Consider the following 9,084-nt stretch of genomic DNA (forward strand, 5'->3'; position numbering starts at 1 on the left):
TCACCGTTCTCCTCCTCACGGCCTCTAGATTCTTCCCTCACGACGTTTTCCTCACGTCTCAGTGACGACGCTCCCGCCCCGCTTCTGTCGCTCCTGAAGGGAGTCTCCCCTCCCTTTTCTTTCACGATCTGGTGTCTCTCACCTTCTAACCCTCCTCAGTAGCAACCCTCCAACTCTGACGTGCTTACACCTCCCCCAAGCGCACTTGACTCCCGCCTCATTCCTACCCTCCTACGTCTTTCCTAGTTATATTCCGCTCTTCATCACCCACACTGTCAGGAACTTTCTACCTGCCCGTGATAGGGTGGGAAACTCCCGAGCGACCTGGGGAGCGCCCCACATCTCACAAACTGAGTCCAGAACTTTCCTTATCAAGGAATAGGATGCTGCTGTCCACTTGTTCCCAACTGAGACGCAATAAAGTTCCCGTGGAAAGCAGCAAGTGCAAGCTCTGTATAAAAGGATACAGAAATGTAAGATCTTGACCCCAAGTAACTTACTGACTCTGAATGAGCGGATTCCTGTCGAAAACATGACTATTTTGTTCTTGCTCGGACCCTGTTGACACATACATTTCATATTGGCGTTGTGAGTACTGTCTGGATCTTAGAACAAACGCAATAGATCTTTTGGAGTAAAATGAAACTCTGAGGCTTGATCATTAAAAACATTAAAAAGCGAAACAAACAAACTCCCATTGAAAAGTCTTCTCTTCATTAACCTTCTGTGTCTATTATGATCTGACTCCCCTCACTACGACTCCATCTATTGACTTTCAAGTTAAGATTCAGAACCACTTTAAGGAGTTCTATAGTATGAATGAGCATTTTGTCTGACATCCCCTGTCTATAACTATGAAAATCCTCTATTTTCTTTCTAATTTGATAATTCAACTTGATTTTCTGTATGTCTAGTCTCTGGAACCAAGGTTTAACAGAGTTTAACTTTCTTGGGGTTGGGGGAGATGGAAAGGCATAATCCCCTTTAAGAAGCAAGAAAAACCTTGATGCTTTTGTGTACAATATGATACATATAGGAAAATTTTTTATATCAATTTCAGGGAGTTTTAAATCTATATGGAAGAACTCCAGTCAAGTATTCTAGAAATGTATTTCTATTTCTTAAAAGTGGAAAGAAACAGCCAAAGCAGCTAGATGTTCTACTTCTTTAAAATGGCCATCATTTAATTTCTGAATTGAGACTTGTTCTGAAGAAAGTGGGAAAGTGAGAAACCCTGAAGCAGTTGTATTAGCACTTTCAAATGAGCACTGGGTTGAGAATTTTAGAGAAGTCACTGAAGTGCTTTCTAGAATTGTAAGAAGGTCATTCACAGTTGAGATTTTGTATCTTTTTACATTAATTAGGAAAATACTTGATCAACCTAAAGACTTAAAGTAATTTTTGTGCCTTAATGTTTTGGATGCCTTGTATTAAAATGATTTTTATTGTGGAATTCCAGTAGCTTGTCCTGAATATAATTTACATCATCAAGTTTTTTTTTTTTTTTTCCTGCACTAAAATTTTACTTCACCTGAAACTCAGTTTGTGTATTATGTGTGAAAAATGATTTTAACTAAAAAATTTTTGTTGCTATTTGGAAAACATGCTCATGGGCCAAATCTGGTCTACTATCTGTTTATGTAAATGAAATTCTATGAGAACACAGGTATATCCACTTGTTTACATGTTGTCTGGCTGATTTTGTGCTATAGCATCAGAATTGAGTAGCTGTGAGAGAGACTATATGAGCTTCAAAGCCTAGTATATTAACCATGTGGCCCTTAATAGAAAAAATTTACAAGCTCTGGAATAAGACATCCTTTCTTCACTGAATGGGTAATGTCATGTTCCCATACAGTTTCTATAAATATATGTTTGCCTTTGTTTTTGAACTAGTTTAGTCCATTTCATTTGCCTCACCCTGCACATATAACAAGGTGTTTTAATTACCTTAACTCTGAAAGAAGACAGTATATTCTGTAGGTTAAACTGCTCCCCTTACTCCCATACCAAGCTGTTCTTTTATTTATTCTTGGTGCTTTGATTTTCTATATTAATTTTAGTGAGAAATCTTCTTAGGTTTTGACAGGAATTGCTTTGATAGGAATTAATGTGTATATTCTACATTAATTTGGGAAGAACTGTCATCTTTACCGTATTCATTCTTTCCATCCATGAACATAGTATATCCTGATTGTTTTTATCTTTTAATGTGATCTTAAAGTTTTTTTTTCTTTAGAGTGTTCATAAGGAAGATTGGTCTTTGTTTTGCTTTATTTTGATTTTCTGATTTTAGCATTAGGGCAATGCTGTCTGACTACTTTAAATGATCTGAGATGTGTTATATTCTCTATTTCTTAAAAGATTTTGTATAGGATTAGTAATATTTTTTGTTAAAGATTTGATAGAAAACAGCATGCATCCATCCAAGTCTGGCAGTTTCTTTGTGAGGAGGTTTTAATGGAATTAACAAAATGAGAGTAAATGTTATTAATATTTGCCTACATCTTACCATTTCTGGCACTCTGTTTCTTCTTGTGAAGTGTTAGTGTCTCAGTTGTTGCCCAACTCTTTGCGACCTCCCCAGGCTCCTCTGTCCATGAAATTCTCCAGGCAACAATACTGGAGTGGGTAACCATTCCCTTCTTCAAGGGATCTTCCCCACCAGAGATTGAACCCAAGTCTTCTGCATTGTGGGCAGATTCTTTACCATCTGAGGCACCAGAAAAGCCCATTTCTTCTTGTAGATCCAAATTTTCATTTGTTTTCTTCTGTCTGAAGAAATTCCTTTAACATTGCTTATGGTATGGCTTGTTGGTAATGGATTCTGTTTTTGTTTTGTTTTTACTTGAAAATGTTTTTGGTTAACTTTCGTTTTTGAAAGATTTATTTATTTGTTTTTGGCTGCACTGGGTCTTCATTGCTGTGTGTAGGCTTTCTTTAGTTAAGGTGAGCAGAGCCTGCTTTTCAAGGAGATACTTCTCCTTGCAGTAGCTTGTCTTGGCGTGGAGCATGGACTCTAGGACCTGCAGGCTCAGGAGCTGTAGCTGCAGCCCACGGGCTCTAGAACACTGGCTTCGTAGTTGTGGCATACAGGCTTAGTTGCTCCCCAGCATGTGGAATCCTCCCAGATCAGGGATCGAACCCATGTCCCCTGCACTGGCAGGCAGATTCTTAACCACTAGACAACCAGGCAAACCCAAAAGATTTATTTTTAATCTGGATATATAATGTTTTTAGTACTTTAATATTCTATTGCCTTCTGCCTTGTGTTGTAAGATTATTTGGAGTCATTCTGATCTTTGTTCTCCTGTATGTAATTTTTTTTTTCCCACTCCCTGATTGCTTCTTTTTTAGAAGTCAGTTTTACTGAGGTTTAATTTACATATGGTAAAGTTCACTTTTTAGGAATATAGTTCTATGAGTTTTGACAAATATAAACAGTTGTAAACTACTGCCATAATCAAGATAAGGAATATTTCTGTAAGTCTGTAAAGTTACCTCATGATCCTTTATCATCATTTCTCAGGTCCCATACCTATCCCCTAGCAACTACTGATCTGCTATCTGCCACTATAGGTTTGTACTTTGAGAATATCATATTAATAGAATTCTGTAGTATGCAGCCTATATCTGACTTCTTTCAGTTGGCAAATGAATTTAAGATTTATTCATGTTGTTGCATGTATCAGTTTATTATGTTTTGTGTGTGAGTAGTACTCCATTATACATATGTACCATAATCTGTTTATCTATTAGCCAGCTAATGGACATTTGGATTTTTCCAGTTTTTGGCTGTTAGTGATAAAGCTGCCATAAACATTTTCCTACAGGTTTTTTGTGGTCATAGATTTTTACTTTTGCTGGATGACTACCTAGGAATTATATGATAAATGTTTAACATCTTAAACTACTACCAAACTTTTGCCCAAAGTTTTCATTTGTTTTCCAATAAACAGCATATGACAGTTCTAGTTATTCTACATTCACATCAGCTCTTGATCTTGTTAGTAGTTTAAAATCTAACTGTACCATTTAGTATGTCAGTTTATATTTCCCCTTTCACCAAAGACATTGCTATTAAATTTTATTACTATCTGGTGAAATAATCTTTTGTTTTTAATTTCTACTTCTATTGTATGATCAAAATCTTTTTATATTGTTTCTACTTTATGGAATATATTGAAGCTTTCTTTGAGACATATGCATTTGGTCAATTTTTATGAAAATTTCATATGTACTTAAAAAGGAAATTACTTGTTACAGGAGTTTAAAGATATTCACATAGCTTGTTTAGTTTATATATTCCTCATCCTTTTATATTTTTTGAATACTTATATTGAGTTTGGTATATTGATGTCTTCTTTTTGTTTTCTTTATTTTTTGCATCTTCTTGATTCTATTTTATCATGGTACTCACTGTGTTATTTGGCACATAGATATTCCTATCATATATTTATTTTGAATTGACTTTTAGATCATAATGTTCTTTTTAGTATGCAGTGCTTTTGGTGTTCTACCGTGTCTGATATCAGAATTGCAATACCTACTTTCTTATTGCTCTATTTGCATAGAATACATTGTCTAGCCCTTGTATTTTTAATAATTGAATTGCTCTATTTTAGATGAGCTTCTCTAATACATTTTAGAGTTGTTTGGCTTTGTGAGTTAATTCAAAGTTGTGAGTTTTTTCTAACAGGAGTGGTAAATCAGTGTATATTTATTGAAATGACACAATTCTAACAAAATATTATATTAATATATATGTATATATTATGGGGCTTCCCAGGTGGTGCTAGTAGTAAAGAACCTGCCTGCCAATGCAGGAAACGTAAGAGATGCAGGTTCAATCCCTGGTGGGGAAGATCCCCTGGAGGAGGGCATGGAAATCCACTCCAGCATTCTTGCACGGAGAATCCCATGGACAGAGGAGCCTGGAGCACTACAGTCTGCAGGGCTGCAAAGAGTCAGACACAGCTGAAGTGACTGAGCAAGTACACACACATGTATATGTTACTACATTTTCTCACTTTCATTTTGTATAATGTTTCTCCCTTTTTGTATTTTCCTTGGCATTTTGGAAGGTTTATATTTTTGTTCTAGTGGTTATCTTGATATTGTTATTTATAATGCCCTTATTTTTGTCCCTCTTTTGCTTACTTAGGGTTTCACTGTTCAGTTTCATCAGTTTAAATAAAATAATTTGATTCCTATCTTCCTACTATCTTCATTTGTAGGTTACTGCTCAATAGTCTGATACCAGTTTGATTTTTCTTCCTTTGCAAGTGATCCCAAATATTTTTTTCTATCTTTAAAGTCTAATTATGTATTTTTCATAGATCTCAGAATTGTTTGTGTCAGTTTTCCCAGGCCCTTCTTAGACCTTTATAATATTCATGTGTTTTCTTATTTTGGTTTTTTTTTTTATTAGTTTTAAATATTAGCTCTTTAATTTTATGTATGTTGGGTCCTCTTTTTTTCTCTGGTATGTTATAACGTTTCCCTGAACCTTATTATACTCTCCCTTCATTTTGTTTTATTCCCTTGGTTATATTCAGGCTTTTGTTCAGTGCCCCTTATATTTTCATTCAATCCTTTTCTCTCTTGAGTACTTTATAATTTATTTTTGGTTTCTAAAATAATTTTTGTCTTCTCAGTTTCTTTCATGAGACCAGTTATCTCTTATTTCACATCTTCTGAAGTGAAGATTTTTGCCCAATTCTGTTCTATTTCTGTTCTGAATTATTGAATATTTGATTTAAGGTTTTTGAAAAATATAAATACTGGTTTAACAATATATGGTTCAATTTGAGACATTGTTGTAGTTTTCTCTATGGTTTCTTTTTCTTTCTTCCTTTCCTTTTTCTTTTTGGAGAGGAGTGTTCATCAGCTGAAGAGTTTTTGTTCTTATTTTCTATATTATTTCATAATAATTTTTTACTGTTGTTGCCTACTGTTCTCTGATCCATTTTAAAAGTTTTGTTTTTCTTGACCAGTGATACTAGTTTGTATAGAAAGTTGTGAGAGGGTTTACAAGGTTTCTTAGTTCAAAAGCACCCTATTCTATTTCTATAATGAAGGGCAGTATTTTAAATTTATGGTGCATTTGTTTGGAAGGTGAAAAGGTTTTCCTTTCTTTAATTTTGTGCTTCCTTTTATTTCTGAAGGATCATTTTTTATTTTTCTCCTGCTTTCTTCTTTCTCCTTACCACCAAACATCCAAATAATATCACTTTTAAGTCACTCACTGTCCTCTCCCCTAGAAGCTGTGCTTCCCTAAGACATGTGTGCATGCATGCTAAGTTGCTTCAGTCATGTCCAACTCTTTGCGACCCCATGGTCTGTAGCCCACCAGTCTTCTCTGTCCATAGGATTCTCCAGGCAAGAATTATGAAGTGGGTTGCCATTTCCTTCTCCAGGGGAACTTCCCCACCCAGGAATCAAACTCTTGTCTCCTGCATTGCAGGCGGTCTCCTGCATTGCAGGTGGATTCTTTACCGATTGAGCCACCAGGGAAGCCTGAGTGCTGAAACTTAAAATTTTTTTCCCCTATATGTGATTACTACTAACAGTTCTGCTTAGCGTGTCTGCCTCCTGTCTGAGGATTGACAAATGACTTAATAAAGCCCGTGCTGAAAGTTGAGCTTAGCTTTCTAAACTTCTCTTTTATACTTCTTGACTGCCTTTGGTAGCTCTTTAATACCTTCACATTGTTGTTTTCCATATTTTACCTACTTTCTATAGCTATTTTTCACTGGGAAGGGTTAGTCTCTACTGAGATAATGTGTGAAAACCTCTTGACTAGGTTTTAAAATTTCAACTACTGTGTATTTAATTTGTATAAATGTCTTGTGAACATTTTATGTCATTTTTGGTTTTTTTTTCCTGTTCTGTGAAGATGTTTTTCCCTTTAAAAATTATTGTAAACATATTAAACAGGGTTTTATATAATCTATTTGTGATAATTCCAAGAAATGAAATCCTTATAGGTTTGTTTTTACTGGTCCTCTTTCACAGTGCCTTGTTTACTTGTGTATTTAATAAGTTTGTTCCACCAGTTAACATTTGTGTTTGTTGCATTTGGCTTCTTGGAGTGTGACTAGTTGCATGCTATTTTATGTTTGTTTATTTATTTGGACCCATTCAGGTGATGTGAATTTGGTGCGTACATTTACTTGAGTGCTAGATTGTGGTTGCAACTTGTTGCTCTTTTTTCTCCTGTTTTGGTCATTTCCAAGACAGCTTTCCTTATAGTACCTTAAACCCAGACTCTTGGATTACTTTTACTTTGAGGGAGTAACTGAGTTCTCAGCTTTTTGGGTGGACAACCTCTTGTTAGACTCTTAGGTGGTATTTTTATTTGTCTTCTTTCCTTCATTCCAAGCCAGATCTGTACATCTTAACTCTGTTTGAAATGGACAAAAGCAGATTCAGCACACCACCGCCTTCTCTGAATTTTCACTTTCATTTAGATTTTTGTATTGGTACTTCTTCTTCTTTTTTTTTTTTTTTAACTATTCTTATCAACTGGGATGATTTTAAAATGTCTTTGTTTATTACTTTGCATTTCAGTTGTTTTCATTATAGTCCATGGGGTCACTAAGAGTGGAGCTTCCTTGGTGGCTCAGCTGGTAAAGAATCCGCTTGCAATTAGGGAGACCTGGGTTCGATCCCTAGGTTGAAAAGATCCCCTGGAGAAGGGAACAGTTACCCACTCCAGAATTCTGGCCCAGAGAATTCCATGGACTGTATAGTCCATGGGGTCAAAAAGAGTTGGACATAATTGAGTGACTTTCACAATGATGCAGCCAGTGCAGATACTCTTGTTCTCTACATTGCCTGAAAATTTGATAAAATTTAGAAAGAAACCTTTCTTATTTTCTTACCATTGTCTTTCCACTATACATCCACATACCCACACCCTTGCCTACACACTCACACCTTTAAAAGGAGATAGATTCTTCTACTTTTTAAACTTTCTTTTAGGGAAAAGCTTTATGAGATTCATCTGATATTATCTGTAAGGTTGAGTTTTATTTTTTGGTGCTGGACTGTAATAATTACAGTTATTACCAGTAACATTTTTTAAGCTCTGTAAAGGCCTTGAATAGTTTTCAGAAGGTAGAAATTTAGGCTACAGTCAATATATTAATATCTGGGATATTTATCTTTATTCTAAGAATTTACTTATACTCAAGTCATATTAGCTTTAACAGTGAAAAACATGTAAAGGTTTAACATGAAAAGCAGGAATAATTTCCCTTTCTGTTTATGTTCTATCCCGTAGCTTTTCATTTCCTGCATGGTTAGAAATTTAGTAAATTGATGAAAGTTTTTTTGTGTGAGTTTGTATAATCATGTGATTAAGTTTTATAAGTAGTTTCAGAATTTATTTTCTCTCCTAAAGCCTGAATGTCCCAAAGACAAAGACTTGTTTTAAGATGATTTTTAAATAGTTTTCCTTTACGAAAAATTACCTAATCAATGTTAGTTGATGAAGATAGATATTTTATGGTAAAATATTTTATAACTTTAATGTTCCTTTACTATTTGGCTTTATAAATAAATATGAAAAGTGATTATCTCATAACACTTTTTAAATTCACTTTCTTCTTTCCCCAGAAAGTAGCAAAGTAAATAAAACCGTCATTCTTTTCTAATCTTCATGAATAATTTCTCACTGGCCCTTGGTGAGAGGCAGTTTTCAAGGCCATCCCATGGTATCTACAAAGATACAGTTTAGACCCTACAGTTTATGCCTCTGTGAAAATGCTTCTAAATTACAGAAGTAAAGAGAGCTTACACTTAATCTTTGGATAATTTCAGTTGTGGACTTCACAATGAAGCAGCTAGGGGGGAAAAGGTTGCCTGTTAGAAGCATAAAACCTACTGACTGTATCTTGGCCAGTGTTCCCTTTTTTCCAGTAAGCTGTCAGCTGTACAGAGGTGTATAACCCTAATGGCTTGTTGTATGCCATTAAAAGGTATTGTACACTCATAAAAGAATGACATTTTGATCAATGCTGTTAAAAGAATTACTGTCTTGACACAGAAAAGCTTTCCTGCTGCAAGTTTAAAAATATG

Source organism: Dama dama, chromosome 4 (genome assembly GCF_033118175.1).
Source record: "Dama dama isolate Ldn47 chromosome 4, ASM3311817v1, whole genome shotgun sequence".
NCBI classification, from domain to species: Eukaryota; Metazoa; Chordata; class Mammalia; order Artiodactyla; family Cervidae; genus Dama; species Dama dama.